This window comes from Xenopus tropicalis, chromosome 7, assembly GCF_000004195.4.
Source record: "Xenopus tropicalis strain Nigerian chromosome 7, UCB_Xtro_10.0, whole genome shotgun sequence".
NCBI lineage: Eukaryota > Metazoa > Chordata > Amphibia > Anura > Pipidae > Xenopus > Xenopus tropicalis.
Window position 1 is genome coordinate 46,323,427 of NC_030683.2, and position 24,975 is coordinate 46,348,401.

A 24,975-nucleotide genomic window follows, 5' to 3' on the forward strand; every position below is an offset into this window, starting at 1 on the left:
GAGACATTAAACAATATATTTGCGAGTTGTTCAACTGAATGCTTTTTCTGGCTGTAACACGCTGTTAGTCACTGACAGACTTCACCTAGCTGCTTCCATCACGAGTCAGCTGGTCACAGTGCATGCCAGACAGCATGGCTGAGTTGTTTTCAGAACCCTAATAAACATTTTTTTAACTTTATAAAGATATATTTATTAAAAAAAAAAAAAAATATATATATATATATACTGTATATATATATTAAACATTCACTGATTGAAAATTGAGTATCTGTTTTTAGCAATTACACCTTCCCTTTTTAATAAAGGACCCCATCACAACAGTGCTTACAACTACAACACTGTGCTGCGAATATAGCACTACGTACGTTCCCCTAATATTAATATATAAGCCAACGCAGGTGGCAAAGAGGGGCTAACAGGATTGCTTCCTGCTCATTTTGCCTTACTTGCAACCTTATTACTTTTAGCTTAGTTACAGAACCAGTCTCAGATTCCATTACAGCTGAACTAATGGAACATTTACAACTTCCAACAATTACAAAAGTGTCACGATTATGAGGCTGGCGATGCATGGAGCTGTGTGTTTCTGAAGTACTAACACCTCTTTACAAGGAATGCAATAAAGATTTAATGGCTGACAGGTTCACTTCCTTTAGCAATAGATTAAACATATTTTAATATGTCGGGCCCTTCACGTCAAAATGTTAACGTTCTCTTTCAATTAGGGCTAGTCAAACAGTTCTCAGGTTCAAAGCTATGATTTATGTTTGCAAGCGAAGCGAACATGTAGATGCATCACTGCGTCAGGCAGATGTGTTTCATACCCTTCAAGTTCCCGCTGCACATTAGGAATTATTGTTTTTTAATGAGGACATTGACACATGAACTCTGACATTGAATTTGATTTTGTGTCACGTGCCAGTGCAGGATTACCTTATGATACCGGCAGGCTGCAGCAGGAATTTGGTGGTCATATGACCGTGACTGAAAACGGTGCTATGAAGTGGATTTAATATAATTTTTTGCATTTATTCAGCACCTTTTTTTTAAGAATAAATCAAATATTTAAAATAGCATCAATTTTTAGCCTTGGTGCCCGCACTCCTAGTAATGAAGAACAGATTCTATTCTGCTGTCACCTAGTTGGACTCTGCTCAACCTGAACAGGGGTAGGCTGCTATTGTACTCCAAATCATCCTTTGTTATACTCACATTTCAGGTCAGTGCTAAGATGTAGACTCTAAGAAGTTAAATTGCAGGTCAGTTGCAATTATTTGACACTATTCTGCAAGTAACCCATGCAGAACAGGACATTGTGTAACATGCCCCTCTTAAATGTTTATACAGATTTAGAAAAGCTGGACTGTGGAGCTTTTGTGCTTATGCTTCATCTATACTGCTAAATATGCATATGGGATTTTCCAAGATGACAAGTGGACATGAACAAACTAAGCAGTTAAAATAATGATTCCTGTGTTATTCCATGCATTTTGGTTTGCTGCTACAGAAGCACTTATGTTTCTAAGGAAAACAGTATTTAGCATTCCAGTGGAAATGGTTTGTTTAATCAACATTAAGTAACATTCATCTAGTTTAGAGAGCTGCAGGCTTATGAAATAATAATGCTGTAGTTCTTGAGGTTATTACTGTTGGGTAATTCTCAGGCTTTAATATGTAGTGACGTTATAAACCCTTGGTGGAGTCCAGTATTGTGCCATAACAAAATCCTGTGCTTGAGAGGTTATACATTATATAGAGCACAGTACAGGCATATATCTAACATGGGGTAATTTAAATGTAAGAAAAACAAAGCCAGACGGTGCCTTAAAGGGACCACATCTAGAAGCCCTCCTGTAAAGCTCCCTTTGCAATGTAGAAATGGACAAATTCAGAGCTGTGTAAAGGGGTTTAGACAGCCCCGGATTTACAGTTTGCATGCACCTAAGACAGCCACCTTATGTTGCTCAACCCTCCATACACACACACATGCGCAGTAGTTCCCCTCCTTCCCACCGTTCCAACACTGGCCCCGTCGCTCGTGCTCCTCCTCTGGCCACGGAGCACTGAGAAATTGGTGCTAATTGGAGTTATACAAATCTCCTGCTCGCCTATTTCCCCAGTGCTCAGGAAAAAACCAAATGTGGCTGGGCAGCGCGCCATCCCTAAAATCACACCGGCCTAGGTCATTGTGGCCTTCCAACAAATCCAGGCCTGGGTTTAGTGACGTGTACTTTTTTTTGCAAGTCATGTATTTGTGGCAAAATACCACGTTTCACCATTGGCAAATATTTGCTGCAAAACCGCACTGCACAAATGCACTTTAATGCATTTGAAGTAAGAAGAGATACACTGCAAAAACACACCTATTGACTTTAATGTGTTTCACAAATTCTTTGGGACAGATATACTCGTCACTAGTGGGGCTGTCTGCCACCATGTTTGACCACTTCACTTATGGTCCCATGCTTCACAGCAGTGACATGTACTGCACTCCAACCTGGTCCTAGCTTCCAGTATACGTGCTCCTGGTTGGCAACCACCCCCACCATGAAACCTAGTGGCCTCAACCCTGCATTTGTCCCAGGGTTATAGGAAAACCCTTTACACTTGAGTAGTCAGGTCGATGTTATTGGGAGGGGACAGAGGATTGTGCAGGTTGCCCTTAGTTAAAGAAAATAGGGGTTCAGCTCCTCTAGTCTCAGTAATAGATTTTAAACATTAGTGGGTATTTTGAGAAAAAAAAGCATTGGGTTTTGTGTGAGTCGAAGGCAAGCCTGACTGACTATGATTCTGTAGGTATTCTTACCCTTGGTCTTCCTTTAATTAATTGAATGGGTAATTGAATATCTAAGCAGTGCAAATCAATAGCTACAGCATGAATCTGTGTAGCTTCAGTTTAATCCGGAATGTACACATTCAATACAGAAGACAGGAATGTTGCTTTTACTAGGATACCGTTCTCTGCAGCTCTATGTTTCCTTTTTTATTAACTCAGAATAGTTAAAAAGACCTTTCTTTTCACAAAGTTGTGAATAGGGGGTATTCCAGAGAAATCAAATACAAGAGAATAAACCCATCAAGGAATCTTTAAATACACTTATTACACATATATAATGCAATTACAGCCAAGTCTCAATTTTACATTTTATAATTTCTAGTTGAATATTGGTTTTGTAGTCTCACTAGTTCTGTCATGTCTCCAGCACAGCTTCCATCATTTTTGCTGTTTATTGTACTCATTAGCAGTGAACTCCCTCTGCTGACTGTTTGCTGCAAATGCAAGTATTAATTTCCTGTGTGACCTATAACCTATGGAACCACCATACTTCCTGCCATGTGACGTTTGCAATGCCTTGTGGGAGTACAGACTCCATTTTATAGATCATGCTGTACAAGAAGCACACACTCTCCATCTTCTCCCCATGGTAGCATCGCTGGTAAGGATTATGGTCATAAACCCTGGACTGAGCCACCATTAAAAAGCTGCCAGCTCCTCAGAGACACTGTGGCATATAATCAGATCCAGAAATGTTTGTATGTTGCAGTTGTTTTGTGTTAGTGTATTCCCCATATACTCATTGTGCTTTATCTCCTTTGTATTACAGTTTTACCACATTTATTTCCACAATCACCCAGTAAAGTTCAACAGATTTACCCTTTGTCTCTTTATTGGAGTGTGGGAAGGTTTAGCTGTATGTCAAGCTACATACTACCTCAGGGTAACACGTGGTGAGGACAGAACAGTAAAACAGCGGCTATCCAGCGGGTAGAACTACTGTACCTAAATGCTTTACTGCAAGCGCAGTAAAACAGCGGCTATCCAGTGGGTAGAGCAGTTCAGAGGCTTCACTGCAGGCTATAAAACAAGCGCAGCAAGAAAGCAGCTACACAAGTGCAGTGCACCCCCACTAAACTGCATAAGACATAGTGAATACACTGAGGCCTGCTATTTTGCAGCTACCTGCATTCAACTATACAGCTGTCCCTGCAAGGGCAAATACCCCGCAACAGCATAATGTCCCAGAAACGGACACCTTCACTTACAACCAGGTCCCAGGTTTCTGGTTCCTCCCAGCGCTCATCTGTTATTAATGCTGCCGCCATTGCCCGCGCAAAAGCAGAAGCAGCCAAGGCCCGCGCCTCCTTTGCAGAAAAAGAGATGAAGGCAAAAGTGGAATGGGCACGCCTGGAAGTAGAGAGGAAGGTAGAGGCCGAACGACAGGAAGCAGAGCGGAAAATAGAAAGTAGCCGCCTAGAAGCATTCCTAGAGAAGCTCAATATAGAGAAGGAAGCTGCAGCAGCTATAGCTGAAGCGGAAGCTCTAGAGGCAATCATATACCCTGACAGTGAAAGACACAGCAGGATGCCAGATCTGGAGACCGAAGCCCAAGATCCGCTACAGCGCACGTCTGAGTATGTCCACCGGCACTCCAAACAAGGTATGGATTGTCTTTCAGCACAAGAACCAGACCAAGACCGCTACGCGACTCAACAAGTCAGCGGCAAGTCGCAGATTCACCAAACAGACAACGCGGAGCAAAGTGATCCTGCCTACGGAACCTACGCCAACCAAGCGCCTAAATCTATGGGTAACCCTCCAGCTGCCTCCTCTGCTATGTTAAAGCGGTATGTCACAAATCAGCCTAAAGGAGAGCCTCCAGACAGGTATGATTACACTACACCCCTTCATTATTACACTGGTCCACCTACCTACCCTGGTGCCAACCAGGCCACAATGGACTTTGCCAAGTTCTTTGCCCGGCGCGAGCTAATCACCAAAGGACTTGTAAAGTATAATGACCGCCCAGAAGGCTTCAGGGCCTGGCGATCTTCCTTTCAAAACACTATCAGAGACTTAGACCTATCATACAGTGAGGAGATAGACCTCCTTATCAAATACTTAGGCACTGAGTCTGCAGAGCATGCCAAAAGGATCAGGGTGATCAACATAAACCACCCACAGACTGGCCTCAAAATGATTTGGCACAGACTTAATGAGTGTTATGGCTCAGCAGAGGTAGTAGAGAATGCACTCTTCAAAAGAATTGATGATTTCCCTAAAATATCTAATAAAGGTTACCAAAAACTTAGGGAACTAAGTGACTTGTTAATGGAACTTCAGGTTGCTAAAGCTGAAGGGGACTTACCGGGACTTGCATTCCTTGATACAGCCAGAGGTGTCAACCCCATTGTGCAAAAGTTACCTTACAACTTGCAGGAGCGCTGGATGACACACGGGTCAAAGTACAAAGAAATGAACAACGTTCCTTTTCCTCCATTCACTGTGCTTTTAGACTTTGTATACCAACAAGCCAAGATGAGAAATGACCCCAGTTTTGATCTTAGTCTGCCACATACAACTCCCTTAGCGCTTAATGCTCGCAAAGCAGCAGTAACAGTTCACAAAACTAATGCTTCCTTTTCAGATTCTTCCCACAGATCCGCTGGTTCTACGCGTGAAGAGACAAAGAGCAGAGACCCTGGTAAGCAGTGCCCCCTGCATCAAAAGCCTCATCCTCTCCTGAAATGCAGAGCCTTCAGGGAGAAGTCCATAGAGGACCGCAAAACCCTCCTAAAGGAGAACAACATCTGTTACAAGTGCTGCTCATCAACAGCTCACCTCGCTAAGGACTGTAAGGTCAGTGTAAAATGCACAGAATGTGACAGCACACATCACAACACAGCTCTACACCCTGGGCCAACCCTGTGGGTTTTACCTCACAACAATGGTGCCAGCAAGCATGGCGGGGAGGAAGGTAACACTGCTACAGCTACACCAGAGGTCAGTTCACAATGCACAGAAGTTTGTAAAGGAGCAACGGGTGGCAAATCCTGCTCTAAAATCTGCCTTGTCAGAGTCTATCCAACAGGCCATAAAGACAGAGCAGTTAAACTTTATGCAATCCTGGATGACCAGAGCAACAGATCTCTAGCCTGCCCAGCCTTCTTTGACGCATTCAATATCAAAGGCCCAAGCACTCCTTACTCCCTAAAAACTTGTGCAGGAATCACCGAGACAACAGGGAGAAGGGCATCCGGTTACCAGGTAGAGTCCATAGATGGACAGGTACAATTATCTTTACCAACCATAATTGAGTGCAACAGAATTCCTGACAATAGATCCAAAATCCCTACACCAGATGTAGCACAGTACCACGTGCACTTAAAACCTATAATGCACCTAATCCCTAAGCTTGACCCCAAGGCCCAGATACTGCTTCTCCTTGGGAGGGATATCTTACAGGTCCATAAAGCAAGGGACCAGATTAATGGTCCAAACAACGCTCCTTACGCACAGAAGTTAGACCTAGGATGGGTCATAATAGGAGACGTCTGTCTTGGAAGTGTGCACAAACCAGCTTATGTAAACAGCTTGCTCACAAACACACTAGAAAATGGGCGTCCCTCCATCTTCCAACCATGTCACAATAGCTTCCTCATAAAAGAAAGGCCCTTCAATACAAACCTGACTCACTCTCTCTTAAACCCTCTTGATGACAAAAATGCTTATGACGGTGATCAAGACCATCTAGGGTGCACAGTCTTTCATAGATCAAAAGAGGATAATCAGGTAGCAATGTCTATTGAGGATAAACTCTTCTTAGAAATAATGGAGCAGGGGCTAGTCAAAAATGATGCCAACAGTTGGGTAGCACCTCTACCCTTTAGACCTCGGAGGCAGTGCCTACCTAACAACAGAGAGGAGGCCCTAAAACGCTTCAACTCTCTCAAGCGCAGCTTTCAAAGGAAACCAGAGATGAAAAGCCACTTCTTTACCTTCATGGGGAAAATATTTGAGAACAGTCATGCAGAGCTAGCTCCCACCCTCACTGACACTGAGGAATGCTGGTACCTACCAATATTCGGAGTATACCATCCAAAGAAACCAGGGCAGATTAGAGTGGTTTTTGATTCCAGTTCTAAGTTCAAAGGTGTCTCCCTAAATGATGTCCTCCTAACAGGCCCCGACCTCAATAATAAACTTCTGGGAGTACTCCTTCGTTTTCGCAAAGACTCTATTGCATTTATTGCCGACATTCAACAAATGTTCCACTGTTTTCTTGTAAGAGAGAAAGACAGAAATTTCCTGAGATTCTTCTGGTACAGAGACAATGATCCTTCCAAAGACATCACAGAGTATCGGATGAGGGTACACATCTTCGGCAACAGCCCTTCCCCTGCAGTTGCAATCTACGGGCTCAGACGCTCTGCTCAGGAAAGTGAGGTAGAGTATGGGTCAGATGTCAAGCAATTAGTTGAAAAGGACTTTTATGTAGATGACTGCTTAAAATCCTTACCCTCAAGTAAAGCTGCAATCTGTCTTCTCAAAAGGGCACAGGAAGCTCTTGCTTGCTCAAACCTTAGGCTTCACAAAATAGCTTCCAACAGCAAAGAAGTAATGCAAGCCTTCCCTTCTCAGGACCATTCAAATGACCTAAGGGACTTAGACTTAGGAGCTGACTCTTTACCTGTTCAACGGAGCCTTGGACTTCTGTGGGACTTACAGTCTGATACCTTTGCCTTCCAAGTAAATGAGGAGAAAAAACCCTTCACTCGCAGAGGTGTCCTGTCCACAATAAATAGCCTATATGATCCATTAGGATTTGCTGCTCCTGTCACTATACAAGGTAAAGCACTTTTAAGAGACTTAACAATGGAAACATCTGACTGGGATGCTCCACTGGCACCCGATAAAAAGAATATGTGGGCAGAGTGGAGAAGTTCTTTGACAACTCTTTCCAGCCTTCAGGTAACACGCCCATATGCTTCAATACCTTCTACAGAAATACAAAGTCAAAAACTGTACGTTTTCTGTGATGCTTCTGTTAAAGCCATAGCTGCTGTCGCCTACATTAGAACCGTGGATGTCTATGGACAATGTCACATTGGGTTTGTTATGGGCAAAGCAAAACTTGCACCAATTCCAGAACATACCATTCCCAGATTGGAACTCTGTGCTGCTGTTCTAGCTGTGGAGCTAGCCGAACTTATCACAGCTGAGATCGGCATAGAGCTCAAAGAGACTGTGTTCTACACAGACAGCAAGGTAGTACTAGGCTATATCTACAATGAAACCAGAAGGTTTTATGTTTATGTCACCAACAGGGTACTCAGAATTAGGAGATCCACCTGTCCAGAACAGTGGCACTATGTACCTACAGACTACAACCCTGCAGACCATGCAACCAGAGCTGTCGCTGCAAGTCAACTTAAAAGCACATCTTGGCTCACAGGACCTGCATTCTTGTGTAGAACCGAACAAACTGTTTCTGAGAACAAAACATTTGAGCTAGTGGATGCAAATTCAGATGCTGAAATCCGCCCCCAAGTGTCTACATGTCACACAATAATCACTAACAACCAACTTAAATCCAGCAGGTTTAATAGGTTTTCAAGTTGGGAATCACTTGTCCGAGCTATCACCTGTCTGACCCACATAGCTCGCTCCTTCAAACATACCTCATCTAAAGATGTAAGTACCTGCAAAGGATGGCATCGCTGTAAAAATGTCTACACAGTAGAAGAACTCCAGCAAGCAAAGAATGTCATTCTTCACACTGTACAACACGAGATTTATTCTAAAGAGATCAACTGCATTACAGGAGGCAAACCTGTTCCTAAAGACAGTGCTTTGAGAAAACTTGACCCATTTCTTGACCAGAATGGCCTATTAAGAGTAGGAGGACGCCTCAAAAGCGCAGAAATAGAGTTTGGAGAGAAACATCCTCTGATCATTCCAGGTAACCATCACATTGCAACTTTGCTTGTATGTCACTATCATGCTGAAGTCAAACATCAGGGCCGACTATTTACAGAAGGAGCCTTAAGAACAGCTGGCTTGTGGATAGTTGGAGCAAAAAGATGTGTGAATAGTGCAATTTTCAAGTGCATCACTTGCCGTAAACTCCGTGGGAGGTTACAAACACAAAAGATGGCCGATCTTCCCACTGACAGACTTAGCCAAGACCCACCTTTCACCAGTGTTGGTCTAGATGTATTTGGTCCCTGGTCCGTTTCCACACGACACACTAGAGGAAACCATGCAAATAGCAAACGCTGGGCAGTCATATTCACTTGTATGACCATCAGAGCAGTCCACATTGAGGTCATTGAATCAATGGACACTTCAAGTTTCATAAATGCCCTCAGACGTTTCATTGCAATACGAGGCCCTGTGAAACATATTCGCTCTGACAGGGGTACTAACTTTGTTGGGGCAGCCAAAGAACTGCAAATCTCATCGAACGTTAATGTCAAAGACGTGGAGAGATACCTAGGTAATCAGGACTGCTCCTGGACTTTCAACCCACCTCACTCTTCTCACATGGGAGGTGCCTGGGAAAGGATGATTGGCATAGCCCGGAGGATCCTCAACACCATCTTCTTACAAGTAGGAACTGCAAGGCTTACCCATGAGTCTTTAACCACCTTCATGGCTGAAGTCTCAGCTATTATAAATGCTAGACCCCTTACTTCTGTCTCAAACGACCCAGAAGATCCTTTCTTGCTTACACCTGCCACTCTACTTACTCAAAAGACTGTAACACTGAGTGCTCCTTCTGGGGAATTTACTAATAAAGACTTGTACAAGCGTCAGTGGAGACAAGTACAGTGTCTTGCAAATACCTTTTGGGACAGATGGAGAAAGCAATACATCTCTACTTTGCAGCCACGGAACAAATGGCAAACCGCCAAACCAAACCTTAAGCCTGGTGACGTTGTTCTTGTGAAAGACTGCCAGTCACAAAGAAATGAATGGCCTTTAGGTCTTGTTGCCAAAACATTTCCCAGTGAGGACGGAAGAGTCCGCAAAGTTGAAGTTAAAATCTCCAAACAGGGAGAAACCAAATTCTTCTTCAGACCAGTATCTGAACTAACCTTGTTGTTATCTCCTCAGGAATGAAATGGTGGCATCTATAGATACCAGACGGGGAGTGTCATGTCTCCAGCACAGCTTCCATCATTTTTGCTGTTTATTGTACTCATTAGCAGTGAACTCCCTCTGCTGACTGTTTGCTGCAAATGCAAGTATTAATTTCCTGTGTGACCTATAACCTATGGAACCACCATACTTCCTGCCATGTGACGTTTGCAATGCCTTGTGGGAGTACAGACTCCATTTTATAGATCATGCTGTACAAGAAGCACACACACTCCATCTTCTCCCCATGGTAGCATCGCTGGTAAGGATTATGGTCATAAACCCTGGACTGAGCCACCATTAAAAAGCTGCCAGCTCCTCAGAGACACTGTGGCATATAATCAGATCCAGAAATGTTTGTATGTTGCAGTTGTTTTGTGTTAGTGTATTCCCCATATACTCATTGTGCTTTATCTCCTTTGTATTACAGTTTTACCACATTTATTTCCACAATCACCCAGTAAAGTTCAACAGATTTACCCTTTGTCTCTTTATTGGAGTGTGGGAAGGTTTAGCTGTATGTCAAGCTACATACTACCTCAGGGTAACAGGTGGTGAGGACAGAACAAGTTCTAAAGCATTCAGTGGGTGTTTTACCAGTTTTTACACTTAATTTTTTCACCAAAATCTTGTGCCATTGTTCCTAAAATAAATGTCAAATTTGTAAATGTTATTTCAGTGCTGTTATTAAACTGCTTAAAAAACTAAGCACATGCATACCTTGACCTGGGTCTTCTGTAAACTGTGAATTGCAAATAGTTTGCACCTGCTATGGCTATCCCTAAGTTATTTATTGCATTAGGCTGCACCACTGACTTTCACTGTGGCCCTACAAAACCTGTCTCTTGGGCCAGAACTAGGGGTAAGCAGATGAGGCACATTCCTAGGGTGCAACGATGGGGGGCGCCAGACAAGTACTTCTTCTGCCTGCCTACCCCTAGTCCAGGCCCGGTCCAGCCACCAGCACTAATCACTGCATGTGTTCCCAGCACCTTGTCACCGCACACACGGGAGAAGGTTGAGGTGGCCGACCAGTAGGGATGTAGCGAACCTCAAAAAAAAATTGCGAATATTCGCGAACTTTGCGAACCCCATAGACTTCAATGGGAAGGCGAACTTTAAAACCTATAAAAACCATTTCTGCCCAGAAAAGTGATTTTAAAGTTGTTTAAAGGGTGCCACGACCTGGACAGTGGCATGCAGGAGGGGGATCAAGGGCAAAAACCTCTGAAAAATTGACACACGCCGTTTTTCGAAATGATCGGTAATTTTGCGACTTTTTCGTATTTTCCGGCGCTTTCGTAAAGTTATCGTAAGTTTTGCGACTTTTTCGGAGCTTTCGTACCGTTATCGTAAGTTTTGCGACTTTTTCGGATCTTTCGTAACGTTATCGTAAGTTTTGCGACTTTTTCGGAGCTTTCGTACCGTTATCGTAAGTTTTGCGACTTTTTCGGATCTTTCGTAACGTTATCGTAAGTTTTGCGACTTTTTCGGAGCATTCGTACCGTTATCGTAAGTTTTGCGATTTTTTCGGTGCCGGCGAACCCAAATTGCGAACATCACGAAAAGTTCGCGAATTTGCGGACTTGCGAACACCCGATGTTCGCGCGAATTAGTTCGCCGGCGAACAGTTCGCTACATCTCTACCGACCAGGATGCCTAGAATACTCAGTCAGCTTGTCTGTCTCATAGTGCATACCTTAATGTTGCCCTTATTAAGCCTTCTCTTTAACACAATAATTGATGCCCCTGTATTAAAAGGGGCCTCAATTCATGGGAGAAGTGGGTTATTCTTCCCCTTTACAGAGTGCTGGTAAGGCCCCATCTAGAATATGCTGTGCAGTTTTGGTCTCCAGTGCTCAAACAGAGATTGAATGGATTATTGAATTAGGGTCCAAAGAAGAGCAACTAAGCTGGTAAAGGGTATGTAAGGATTCAGTTATGAAGAAAGACTTACTATAGCTCAGCTCAGTAGAGTTTATTAGGAGCAGGGGTTTTGGGGGTTTTTTATTTTCCAGAGCCAGGCCAAGAGGTACTGGTTCCCAACTGCTTGCCTCACAAGTCCCTCCCCCACTTCCCCACCTAAATGCCACTCCCGCTATCTCTTTCATGATCTTAGAGTAAGCCAGCGTCGCAGTAGCGGAGGGCATTATGAAGTAATATTTTAGAGGGAATCGAACCCACTCCCATGTTGCATCCTAGGCAGTTGCCTCTTTTGGTTGTGCCAGTGTTGTTCTTACAAATAAATTGCAGCATCCTAGCACTGAAAGGCCTCAGAGTACTGTTACTTTAAGGGAAAATCATAAGATTTTTAGCTTCACCGTTATTTAACTGACTGCAGCTTTTGTAGAGTGTGGGTAAATTCTATCACAATAGAAACAGCCCATAAAAAATAGATGATCTTCTTAAATCCCTTCTACTTATAAGACTCAATTTTTTCTCTCCATCTTCTATCCATCTTGAAACAAGGACACAGAAAACAAACAAAATAATTTGAGCGGATAAATATGAGCCAGCCCAAATACTAATACTTTGCTTTAGAAGCACAGTCACCAGAAAACAAAAAAACAATTACAACTGATATTGCAGAGTCTTTCTCAGGTGCCAAACTGTAATTGTGCAAATGACTCCATGCAACTAGAGCACAGGGCCCATCCAATATACGATATTCACATTCCTGCCTTGTCCTTTTTAGATCCCTTTTTCTGTATCTATTTGAAGTGGAAAAACCAGAAACAGGAATTGATGGGAAACAAATTGCCTCGTCTGGAAACACAGTGACTAAAAGAGTAGTAGCGGCAAAAGCAATTACAGAATGTCAGAAATGTGTCAAGGCATCAGAAATGACCCATGGTTATTATTATTATCCCAACAGAGCTGTCAGTCTGAAGGATTTGGATCATCTTGTAGTATGTGGGTGAGCACTAGAGGGCAGTAGACCAACCAGCCATGTTTGTTGAATATTTAGTTTTTCCAAAAAAAAAAAAAAAATCTATCATCTATCATGTACTTTAAATGACTAGCATCTAACATTGTTTTTCTAGTACACAGTACAAGTACCCGAAATGCCAATACACTGTCAACAAGTAAAATGTTTGTTGTTTTTTCAAATTATTGTGCTATAGTGCTTAAATTCTGGGAGAAAAAAAAAATGACCTTTTGAGAATGTTGCCGTTTCCACTAGTACAAGTTTTAACTAGTTCATAGTTAGAAGATATCATGTTAGATAATACTGAACTATTAGTTCATATATTATCATATTTAGTACTGCTGTTGGTTTAATTGTTTATTCTAGGCAATTTCTTTTGGCAAGGCTACACTGGAATAAAAGTAATAGTAAAAAGTGTTTAAGTTGCAGGACATCAAGTAAGTATATATATCTCATCTGTATTGTTATTCAACTCCTCCCAAAATGGATAACAGTTTTATAATCTGTATTCTAGGTCAGTGATTCCCAAATTGTAGAACCAGCCCCGTTAGTTAGCCTGGTAGCAGGGGCTGGGTCTCTAATCCAGAATTTCAGTTAGGGTATGATTTAGGGAGAATGCATGCATTTACTGTCCTACATATATATATATATATATATATATATATATATATATATATATATATATATATATGTGTGTGTGTGTGTGTGTGTGTGAAAATTGCTCAATAGCTGATAAAGCAGTTTATGCATATATCTGTAACCATGTTATAGGATAAAGGGGCCTGAACCAAGAAAATCTAAAAACTACTGCCTTATATAACTGTTTTTTATTTGAAAGAAATATCTGCCCCTAGCAGTGCAGAACAGATAAACACGGTTACCCTTGGTTCCACCCAAGGTTGCCATCTTTTCTTGGAAAAAGTTATTTTTGGTCAGGGGAGTGCAGAAAAGAAATGCAACCCATTCTTTTTTATGGGGCTGTACTAAACAGGCTTATACAGGTGAAACACAGCCTGTTGCTAAACCTGAGACACAGCCAGCAGCTGGGGAAGGAATGGGGGGGATTTATTATGCAGAACGTAAACAAACTCCCCTTGTAGATGTTGGTGTTTATAAAGGTAAAAATAAAACAAAGATCCATTAGTGTTAAAACATAATTGGAACACATTATCAATACAAGTACAATTTATTGTGCTTATACTGACTTATTTAGAGAATATTTACATGTATTTGAAAGTCCTTTCATTTCTTTCTCTGGATAATGGTCATGCTATCTAAGCAATGTCATAGTAACAAATTAAACCACTCTTGAATCACAGTTGTTCACAGTAGTTTTGAGCATCTATTAATGTATCTAGATTAGGTCCTACACAAACAGAAACTTGTTATAATTTTTGGTATAGAATTTTCCAGTTGTCCTAGTAACAGTTAATTTTTCCGGAGGAATCTCGGTGATGTTATAGTAACTGTTAAAAATAATTGCTTCAACATTTTTATAATTATGGGCTACAAAGGTTGGTGCTGGCAGTATCGTAAACAATATATTTCAGACAGGATTAATACCAGTCTTGTCAAAATGAGATGATATAAATTTAAAAAAATCTAAGCCATGAAGCATAACAGGACTGCAGCATTTTAAGAGAAGGGAGGGAGGTGCATCCACAGGTTCAACAGGAAAAATGATTCCATTTAAGCATGTAATGTAAATAATTAAATGTATATACTAGTTGTACAGTAGATGTTGGTTTCTTGGATGGGGCATTATGTGATGCTTCTGTCCCAAACTGTATATTTTGTATATGAGATCAAGTTTCCCAATAGCTCTGCACTATTTGAAACATGACATTTTATGATTTATGAAGAAAGGTAACATTTTGATGATAGTGTTAATAAATGTTGCTGGAAAGCCACCTATTATGTATTAAAGTTAAATAATAGAAAAATAAATGTTGGTTAAGGCTCATTAAAGAAAGACAATGGCTAATAAAGGAAACATAAAACAGATCTTTTGTGAATTCAGAATAATATATGTTTGTAAGGTCTTTCTTTAGCAGGCAAACTCTTATGTGTTGTAATGTTGTGTAACACGGGTAATAATATCTTTTGTAGCAAAGGCTAAATTTACCCCTTAGAGAATATCCCACAATTCCAGGTTCTAAGGTTTCTGGCACAGAATAAGGCTTACATTTAAAGGAGTCCTTTCCTCAACAATTTGGACCTTTCTAGCCATAATACCCTTTACACTGAATCCCTGATGGGCGATTTACCACAGGGTTGCTTACTCCTTTTTGTTCCTCAGTGGACCCTCATTTGTTCAACTATTTGGCCTGTCTCTTATCTTTCACCACCTACACTAATCCCCACAGAGCTTGACAACCACTAGCTAAACTAATGATATGGATCACCTTGGCACCTCACTGAGGTAGATGATCTCAGGTCTTATCCACTTCTATCTTCTGACATTTTCCTTCCTAGGGCAATTCCCTTTCATCCTGAGTGACGCTTATGGAACCTGTGCTTCTCAAAGTGGATTCCCTGCCTTACAGCACCATCTAGCAATGGTAAGTAATTATAAAAATGTATATAACATAGTATATTAGCCCCTTACACTTCCCACCCCTTTAACATAGCAATGTCCTCGTTGCTAACCATCACAGGTTGCTTGTTAAAGCTTAGCAAGCATACCTTGATATTTTATGGCAATAGACCACTGTAGGCCACTATTTCTATATTACACAGTAATATTTGTACTCCTATTTAGTACACCAATAAACAGAGACAGGCAGCTATACGTTTGACACCACAAGGCTGCTGTATGTGTAAGATCATACATCAATACTATAAAGGCATACAAACTCGTGCAAAGAAATTTTCATATGGCTGTCCTGTCTAAACCAGGGGTAGGGAACCTATGGCTCGTGAGCCAGATGTGGCTCTTTTGATGGCTGCATCTGGCTCGCTGCCAAATCTTTAATAAAAAAAATAACGGGGGGTGTGGCCTGCGCTCGGCGGGTAGGAGACGTGTGCTAAGCCTTAGAACACGTCTTCTATCCGCTGAGCGCATGCCACGCCCTCCTCTGCATCGCATCCGGCATCCTTGGCACCCACCCTACCGTGCCCCTGCGCTCGGCAGATAGAAGACGCGTTCTAAGCCTTAGAACACGTCTTCTATCCGCCGAGCACAGGCCACGCCCTCCTCTGCACCACATCCGGCATCCTTGGGACCCACCCTACCTTGTCCTGCAGCATCCACGGCCACACATATTGTATGGCTCTCATTGAATTACATTTTAAAATATGTGGTGTTTATGGCTCTCTCAGCCAAAAAGGTTCCCGACCCCTGGTCTAAACACTGAAATAAAATGGCAACTGTAAGTATTTAGGCAGTCATCAAACATCTCCCAAAGGTGTGTAGGGTAGACTAGTTTTTAACTTCAGACATGGTATTAATCACAAGCGGGGATTTGCAAAATACACTTAGCAGAAATCTATTTATTGTAATATTAGTAATTTAACAAAAACTAGTCATGTCTGTAATTTCAGCCCATTGGCAATTACAGAATAATTAATAGCAGGTATTTTGCACAGAAACAAAAACCCATACAAGGGTAGTCCAATTAAGCTGTCAACTATAAACACTTTCCGAGAAAAGATAAATGCAAGACAAGGATTCTTAAATAAACATCATGTTGTCCTGTGCCATGTCTTGTTTCCGTGGCTCATGCATGGGTATTAATGTGCACTATTTGTGTGAAAAAGCATTGTTTTTGCCCGAAAGGTGAAGAATTCCAACTGCCCCCAGCTGGGAAAGAAATTGCTTTGTAGCAAACTGAAAAGCTTACAGTGGTAATTGAAGAGAGTAAGAGCTCTGAAATGGGTTTAACCCTACAGCATCTGATAAATCAGTGACTCCTGCTCTATGCATGTTTTGTGCATGTTTGGGATATTCCACACTTCCTCAACCACAGCTGAACTGTATTTCCTGCAGTGCCTTACTCTTCCATTATTTATTACTATTAAAGGGGCTTTATATCTTATGTAGCATTTCAATAGATTTGGTTCCCATTTAGCAGATTGTGCAGGACACAACACAATTCCATTTATAGTTGGTAGAGAAGCCATGCCCAGTGTTTCTTGGGTCCTGCCATGTCCTACCAGGATTTAATACACCGAGATAACCTCTAGTAAGAGTGGAACTTACAGGTCCCTGAAGGAAAAACATCGGGCTCATTTATGAATACAGCCACAATTGCAGAAATGCAAACATTTATGTAATTACTGCCTGAACATGCCGAAACTTTCCCATATTTACACCAAAAGCCATTACATCCACCCAGCCTGTTCTGATTCCAGTGCGCCTATTGATACAGGGGTACCCTAGACCATAAATAATCAAGTGCAGACATTATTTTCATGCCAAGCATGGGAAATTAATAAATTCCCATTCTGACAACTTTGATACAATTTGTAAAAATGTGCAAGAGCATTTCCACTTGCAGATGAAATTAGGCTGGAGTTGTGGGATAAAAACACTGCATTATAGGTAAAAACATGAAGATATGATTCCAGAATTGCACTTTGCACATTGCACTTGTGTTCTTACAGTAAATAAACCTTAGAGTACTGAGGACCTTTGTATATCTGGGTGTGAGCTTTAGGTATAGACAGGAAGCAACTAGCAGAATAAAGAGGCAAAGCACAAAAGTTAGGATAGATGACAGTAGACAGATGAGGTTGGCGATTAGAACAGGGTCAGAAGAAATCTATCAGCAGACAAAGACTAGACAGAAAACTGGCTATTTAAGCCCATAAATGTGCCAAACAAGAGGTGTAGGGCATGACAACAATTCTTTGGTATCTATTCTCTGGAGACTTTTCCCAGACAGCAATTATGGCCACTACAATTCTACTATTCCAGCTGTGACAAAGGGTGTGCCAGCAAAGTCTTATATAGTACTTACTGGGCTATAGATCTAGAAATGCCCCAGGATAAAGAACTGTTTCACATAAAAGGAACCTATTAATATACTTTATAGTTACTTCACAATAGTGATTTTGCACCATTGCCCTAGGTGCAATATGTCAGGGGCCTGTCAACTAAATATGTGATTTATGGGCATGAGTTCTGTTAGTTGAAGACAAAAGAAAACCTCACATTATGCTGTGCTGCAAGTTGTTTGTATGATGAGTTTTCTCTCCTGTGCTGATGCCATAACCGATTAAGTGAGTATAGAGGGTTTTTTTTTTAACTCTTTAGCTGTAATGCATGGTTCTTCACATATATCTCATAGGTGTACCACAAGTTAGCATTTCTGATTAAAAATGTGGTCTACAAGTATTCAGTGTTGTATATATAAACCTGCTATGGCATGATGTGTTTTACAAAGCCACAATATGGAGTTGCCCATTTTTTTCCAAGAATAAATTGGTTTAATTGAAAATTGAGCCCAAATATGTCATCTTAACAGTACTCAGCTAATTATCTTTCTTTCACTTATCTTTCTTAAATGTACAGTTTTCATGAACATTATATTTCTGATTTACAAATGTTCTGTCAAGTCAGAAAATAAATTTGTACAGAAATGTCAACTGGCTACGATCAACTGGCAAATGATTTTTTTTTCAGTCTTAAAGGGAAAGTTGACCTTGGAACTGAAAATTCTATCTGGTTGTCATGGTCATTCAAGCTGGCAATTAAAAGTCACATTCAATGGGGCCAATTCATTAAAACACGAGTTCGGATTGGATACGATAATTTCTGAAGATCTCAAATATCACGAAAATGCTTCTGAAAAAATCGTATTAGTATATCGTATTGGCAATCTGAAAGTCTCGAAATTTCCATATGAAACAATTGTAAACATTGGCAGAACCCTTCCGAATTTTTTGCGCAAGCGTACGAGCGCAAAAAATCAGCAAAAATGCGCTCGGAGCGTTCGAATGAACGCTCCAAGTGTTCGTGTCTTAATAAATCTCCCCCAATGTGTGGCTTCACATTTCTTGTTATCCTTATTTTTTATTGCTTACTTTTTTTTCAGGCCCTTTATTATTCATCTTCTATTTTGATTTCACAACTGCTTATTACCCCCAGCAACCAGAATTAAATCTAAATGAAAACCAGTTGTAAATTGTCCTCTGTTTGTTCTATACTCACAGGTAATTTTAAAGGGGTAGTTCACCCATTTGTATGTTTCAAGTGGTCTTCATTTTTTATTTTGTATAGTTTTTAAATGATTTCACTTTATGTTTATTTGCCAGCTGTCAAATGGGGGTCAGCGACTCTGACAAAAAAACAAAACAAAACACAATGCCCTTTGAGGCTATAATTCTATTTCATTGTAACTTTTTATTATTTAAAACACACAATATTAATGCAGACCACCTGCAATTCATCTAAGAATGTACTGTCTACATCATACTAAAGGTTAAATTAGAGATGATCTACCCCTGTAAGGCGAATGGCCCCTTTAAACATAGTATCTAAGTAAGACGAATGTGCTTTCTCACTTATGGAAACTTGCTGATTATGAATCTTATGTCTCAGGGTAGAAAACAAATACCTGCACAATGTTTAGGTTAAACAACGAATTTGCCATCTCTGTATTTAACCTTTCGGGTTACCTTTTCGGTATCCAATTCAGTTTTAGACAGCCTCGTTGCAAACACGTATTTCTGTTTTTTTCTCTTACTAGCACATAAATTGATTATTTATCCCTGTCATTTTCCAAGGTGACACCGTATGAAGTAGACAATCTCCAGGTTTATTGATGCTTAATGAAATGGCCAGAGTATGTCTTCTGCTAATTAACCACATTGATTTCATATCCTCATGTTGTCCACTTAAATGGCAAACCTTGCATCTAATATATTGAAAAACCCACACAATCATCTGACCGACGTCTCAATCACACCTCTAGTAGGTCCCTACTGAATATAAGAACTTTGAAACACCATAAATGAAGGTCAAGGTCCAGCAAGGGAAGTATAAATCAACTTACTGACCCCTGTGATATTTTAAACATATTTGTCATCTTAGTTACTGCCCTATCTGAAACTCTAAAATCCAATCAAGAAGCAAGTGGAATCATTCTTTTTTATGTAACATGGATTGCAATGCAGAATATAAGGTTATAAGACACATTCAAACATTTTTATTTTTTTTTCTGGACAGTCCTAATTAAGTATTAAGGATATTGTATTGTTCTGTTACAAGTTTGTATAAGAATGTTTACTGTGCCATTTAAAATAAAGCCCATAATGATTCATATTAATAACATTGATGGGAACATTTCCCATTTGCAAAGGGCCTAAAAAACTAAAACAACTCTCCATCCTACAACTGTCCCAGCCAGCCTATCCCTAAGCTCTGTAGACTTGTGGATGGATGATGTGGCGCTTAAATGAAGTAGCTAAAGATTGCTATACATGGGAAATGGTAAAGAAGTATTATATAATAATAATATCCAGACTAGACAGGGAATATGGTATGCTAGCTGCCTTTCATTTTCCCCAGTACACTACAAGGTGACTTCCCAAGCTGCCTGCCCAGAGCAGAGCCTTTTGAACTTAATGTAATACAGCACAGCATCTGTCACAAAGGTGCCTCATAAATGTAGTTATGGCTCTCAGGAGCTTCCTCATTCCTCATTGGCTGCGAATCAGTAAATCATACTTTACACCTTAACACCATGCACTCAACCCCTTCATATACAGTATAAAACATGATAACGCAAAACATTTGGTGAAGCTGTGGACATATTTACTGACACAATTCTGTAAATCCTAATAAAATAAAAAATAATAAAATTGAGGTTTTAATAAAATATTATGAATTTAGCTACAATTTGGCTAAAGTTTATATTGGAACAGGTCAATTCCGTCATTACTTTCTGTGTAAAAAACTTTTAAAAAACAGCAATGGATGATCACCATTTCTTTGTGTGGCTGTTGCTTTTAACCCTGAAATTTTATGCTGATAATTAATACACAGCTTAACAAATATATGATTTTTTACATGGGGATGCCTGGTGATGAGATATGTGGTGTATCTGAACCTTACATTTTACAGTTTGATTAATAGGTTCCCTAACGTAAAAATAGCTTAAGGCCTGGCATTAGAATGTCTATATCATCAGAGATTTGATGAAAAACTGTGAAAAAATAAGTGATGCACCGAATCCAGGATTCAGCCGAGATTTGGCCTTTTTCAGCAGTATTTGGCCGCATCCATGCCTCTGGCCAAACCAAATCCTTAAAATCACTTAGCTCTTTGTCATATAAACACAAAGTTGAAAGTTTTTCACGTGCACCGTTGTTGTTAACCCTTTCTTATTCTAAATTGCATTTGCAAAATCGGATTTGGTTCTGTATTCTGTAATGGGTTTTTTTTGTTTTTGTTTTTTTTTTATCCAGCGTGAAAAACTCAATTTTTGCAATTTCAATTTTTTTTTTTTTTACCAAGAAAAATGTAAATATATTTTGGGTAGATTTGCAAAAAAATGTTGCCACTCGCAAAAACATGAATTCTGCTGCAAACAGTTTAAGGTGAAAAAATGTGCTCATCCCTAATAGGTGATCATTTAAAAATAGGCCCCAATGAAATGAGCAGATCCAGAAAAGCAACTGTGTAGCACTAAAAGATCAATTTTCCTTATATTATAGTTCTATGGGTTGATAGAGAGAAAAGTAAGAGTGCTATGAGCAAACAGTGCTTAAGTCAAGGGCTGTTAGAGGCAGTAATTCCTCCATTGTCTCGCTTCATCTTTATTGGACAGAGATGAATTGATAATAATATTTAAAAGAAACAGGGAAACTTAACAGAGGCCATTTACATTAAACTTTCCAGGCAATTTAGAATATCTTCTGATTGCTTTCCTATTTACAGTCTTACATTGCTGTCTATTGTTCCTTCAACCCCCCCTTCCCCAGCTGATAACGAATTCAATTTTCTTTTAAACGCTAAAGAAATTGGAAAAGATTTTGTTCTCCTTAAGCACAGCTGGAGACTCAGGACCCCGGGGAAGGCACCGAACAAGGAAATCAATTAAGATGCTAAAGCTGGCCAGAAAGGAAGACAGACTGAGGCCTGGATGGTACCTGCAAAAAAATGTAATTCTCACCTTCTGCGCTTTCTGTGCTGAGGGCAAGCGTGTTTCGCGTGACAGTTTGGCACTGGATGCTCATCATGAGTCAGAAATGCTGAGATTCAGCTTAGAAACTGAGTTTTTACAAGCATCAGAAAGTCTCTGAATTACTGTTTCAGGCGCGTTCATTCGTTTTTGCAAGGGTTCCATTTCCCAAATTTCAAGTGACTAGTAGTCTGTTAAATAAATCCTTATTTATATGACATTTTCATTACACTGCAAGAAGCTGGATGTCTTTAGCATGAATTGTTTGACAAAAACATTAAATGAGCTGCACAAGCTGCTAGAAAATGTCTTATATCCCAGTATAGCTCCAGATTCCATTTCTAGTATCCAAAGACACTTTATTTTTCCAGGAAAGAAAATGCACAATATGCTATTTATTTCAGAAGTAATGGGTTGTGACTTTGTATGTCAGATGCTTCATTTAAGACTGCACAATCTGTATATTGGATGCACAGGTGGATCATACTGTTTTGGTCCTATGGCCATTGTTACCTCAGGGAGACTTGCTTGTGTCATATCTATATTAGATACAATATGTGTATATTTTTATTTACATTGTGATTTGTGTCTATGGGGATGCTGTGCAATTTATATTAGACAGTATCAGGATACAGCAGCAGGATATAAGCTTCAAATGCATCCTATTTAGCACAGAATTGCTTTGATCAAGGATAGTTGGAAATTGAATCATTTCTGCCCCCAAACTGCATTTCCTACCTTCCATTGCACTAAATGGACTGCCTCAAGAATCTATGACCAATCCCCTAAGATTAACTGAATGCCCACTGACCAATCCAAACTTGACACATGAACCTATCCTCAGTTTCATGGTTAATAGAATTGGTTAAGTTTTAGTCAGTAGTTCCTGGAGTGTCAGTAGTGAGGACACAGATGCCAGACCCAATGAAAGAATGATTATAGGGGATGAACTCCTCCTAAGCGAAGGGTTCAGGGCAAGGTACCCAGACTAACTATATGAAGCAGTGAGCAAAGTTTGCAAAGAACTGACCTCCTGAATTTAGCTTCATTGATAGAACAGAGGAAGGGTTAATAAGGTTTCTAAAATCGGCTTTGAGCAGATTTTTTTTCATTATAGTGTGTTATAGTTAGATGTACCATAGCCACGTGTATTATTATATTTTTAAATATCTGTCGTAGCCTTATTATCACTTAATAAATATTGTTCCGTGTGTACCATTGTAGCCAACTTTTCTGCGCTAACTGTATTCATTTTGGTAATGTAACACCAATAACGGACTTGCCTCTTTGCACCCTTTGACAATTACTACAGTTAGATAAGAAGTTCAATGCAGATGCAATCTGCAGTGCAATGCTTTTTTATCGCCCTAAAGCTTGCTCTGCCTTAGGGTTACTGTTTCTCCATAAATATTCTGAGAAGGTTTTCCACTAAATTAAATATAAATTTGGTGGGTAAATGGATATGGTTGGAAAGACCTCATGGGATATACAAGGAGGAATGCATATAGTATGCGTAAATCCACATACTGTATGTAGCTGATCACTTGATAGTTACATAGTTACATAGGGTTGAAAAAAGACCATTGTCCATCAAGTTCAACCCATTCGTGTAAACCCAGCACACAACCTATACTAACCAATCTATACACTCACATACATAAACTATATATATACAACCAGTAATACTAACTGTAGATATTAGTATCACAATAGCCCTGGATATTCTGCTTGTTCAAAAACTCATCCAGGCCCCTCTTAAAGGCATTAACAGAGTCTGCCATTACCACATCACTAGGAAGGGCATTCCACAGCCTCACTGCCCTCACCGTGAAAAACCACCTACACTGCTTCAAATGGAAGCTCTGTTCCTCTAATCTATAGGGGTGACCTCTGGTGCGCTGATTGTTTTTATGGGAAAAAAGAACATCCCCCAACTGCCTATAATCCCCCCTAATGTACTTGTACAGAGTAATCATGTCCCCTCGCAAGCGCCTCTTTTCCAGAGAAAACAACCCCAACCTCGACAGTCTAACCTCATAGCTTAAATCTTCCATCCCCTTTACCAGTTTAGTTGCACGTCTCTGCACTCTCTCCAGCTCATTAATATCCTTCTTAAGGACTGGAGCCCAAAACTGCACTGCATACTCAAGGTGAGGCCTTACCAGGGACCTATAAAGGGGCAAAAATATGTTCTCATCCCTTGAGTCAATGCCCTTTTTTATACAAGACAGCACTTTATTTGCTGTAGTAGCCACAGAATGACACTGCCTGGAATTGGACAACTTGTGATCTACAAAAACCCCTAGATCCTTCTCCATTAAGGAAACCCCCAACACACTACCATTCAGTAGATAGTTTGCGTTTATATTATTCCTACCAAAGTGCATAACTTTGCACTTGTCAACATTGAACCTCATTTTCCAGTTAGCTGCCCAGTTTTCCAATTTTGTCAAATCGCTCTGCAAAGCGGCAGCATCCTGCATGGAACTTATAGTTTTGCACAATTTAGTGTCATCAGCAAAAATAGAAACAGTACTGTCTATGCCCACCTCCAGGTCATTAATAAACAAGTTAAAAAGCAAAGGACCAAGGACTGACCCCTGCGGTACTCCACTAACCACACTGGTCCAATTAGAAAATGTTCCATTTACCACCACTCTTTGTACTCTATCCTTCAGCCAGTTCTCTATCCAATTACAAATATTATGTTCTAGGCCAATATTCCTCAATTTGATCATTAACCTTCTGTGAGGTACTGTATCAAACGCTTTAGCAAAATCTAAGTAGATGACATCAACTGCCATTCCAGCATCAAGGTTCCTGCTCACCTCCTCATAAAAGGCAACTAAATTAGTCTGGCAAGATCTGTTACGCATAAAACCATGCTGGCACAAACTAATAGTATTGTGAACTGCAATGTATTCAACTATCCTATCCCTTATTACCCCTTCCAGAAGCTTTCCTACTACTGATGTCAGACTAACAGGCCTATA

At 40.3% G+C, this 24,975-nt stretch overlaps 1 protein-coding gene across 1 annotated transcript in view; it reads right to left on the bottom strand.

Annotated features, from left to right (window-relative positions):
* The window catches only part of cdh23 (cadherin-related 23), a 465,229-nt gene that overhangs the window by 219,966 nt on the left and 220,288 nt on the right, over positions 1-24,975 (bottom strand). The gene's annotated exons all lie outside the window — the stretch shown is intronic.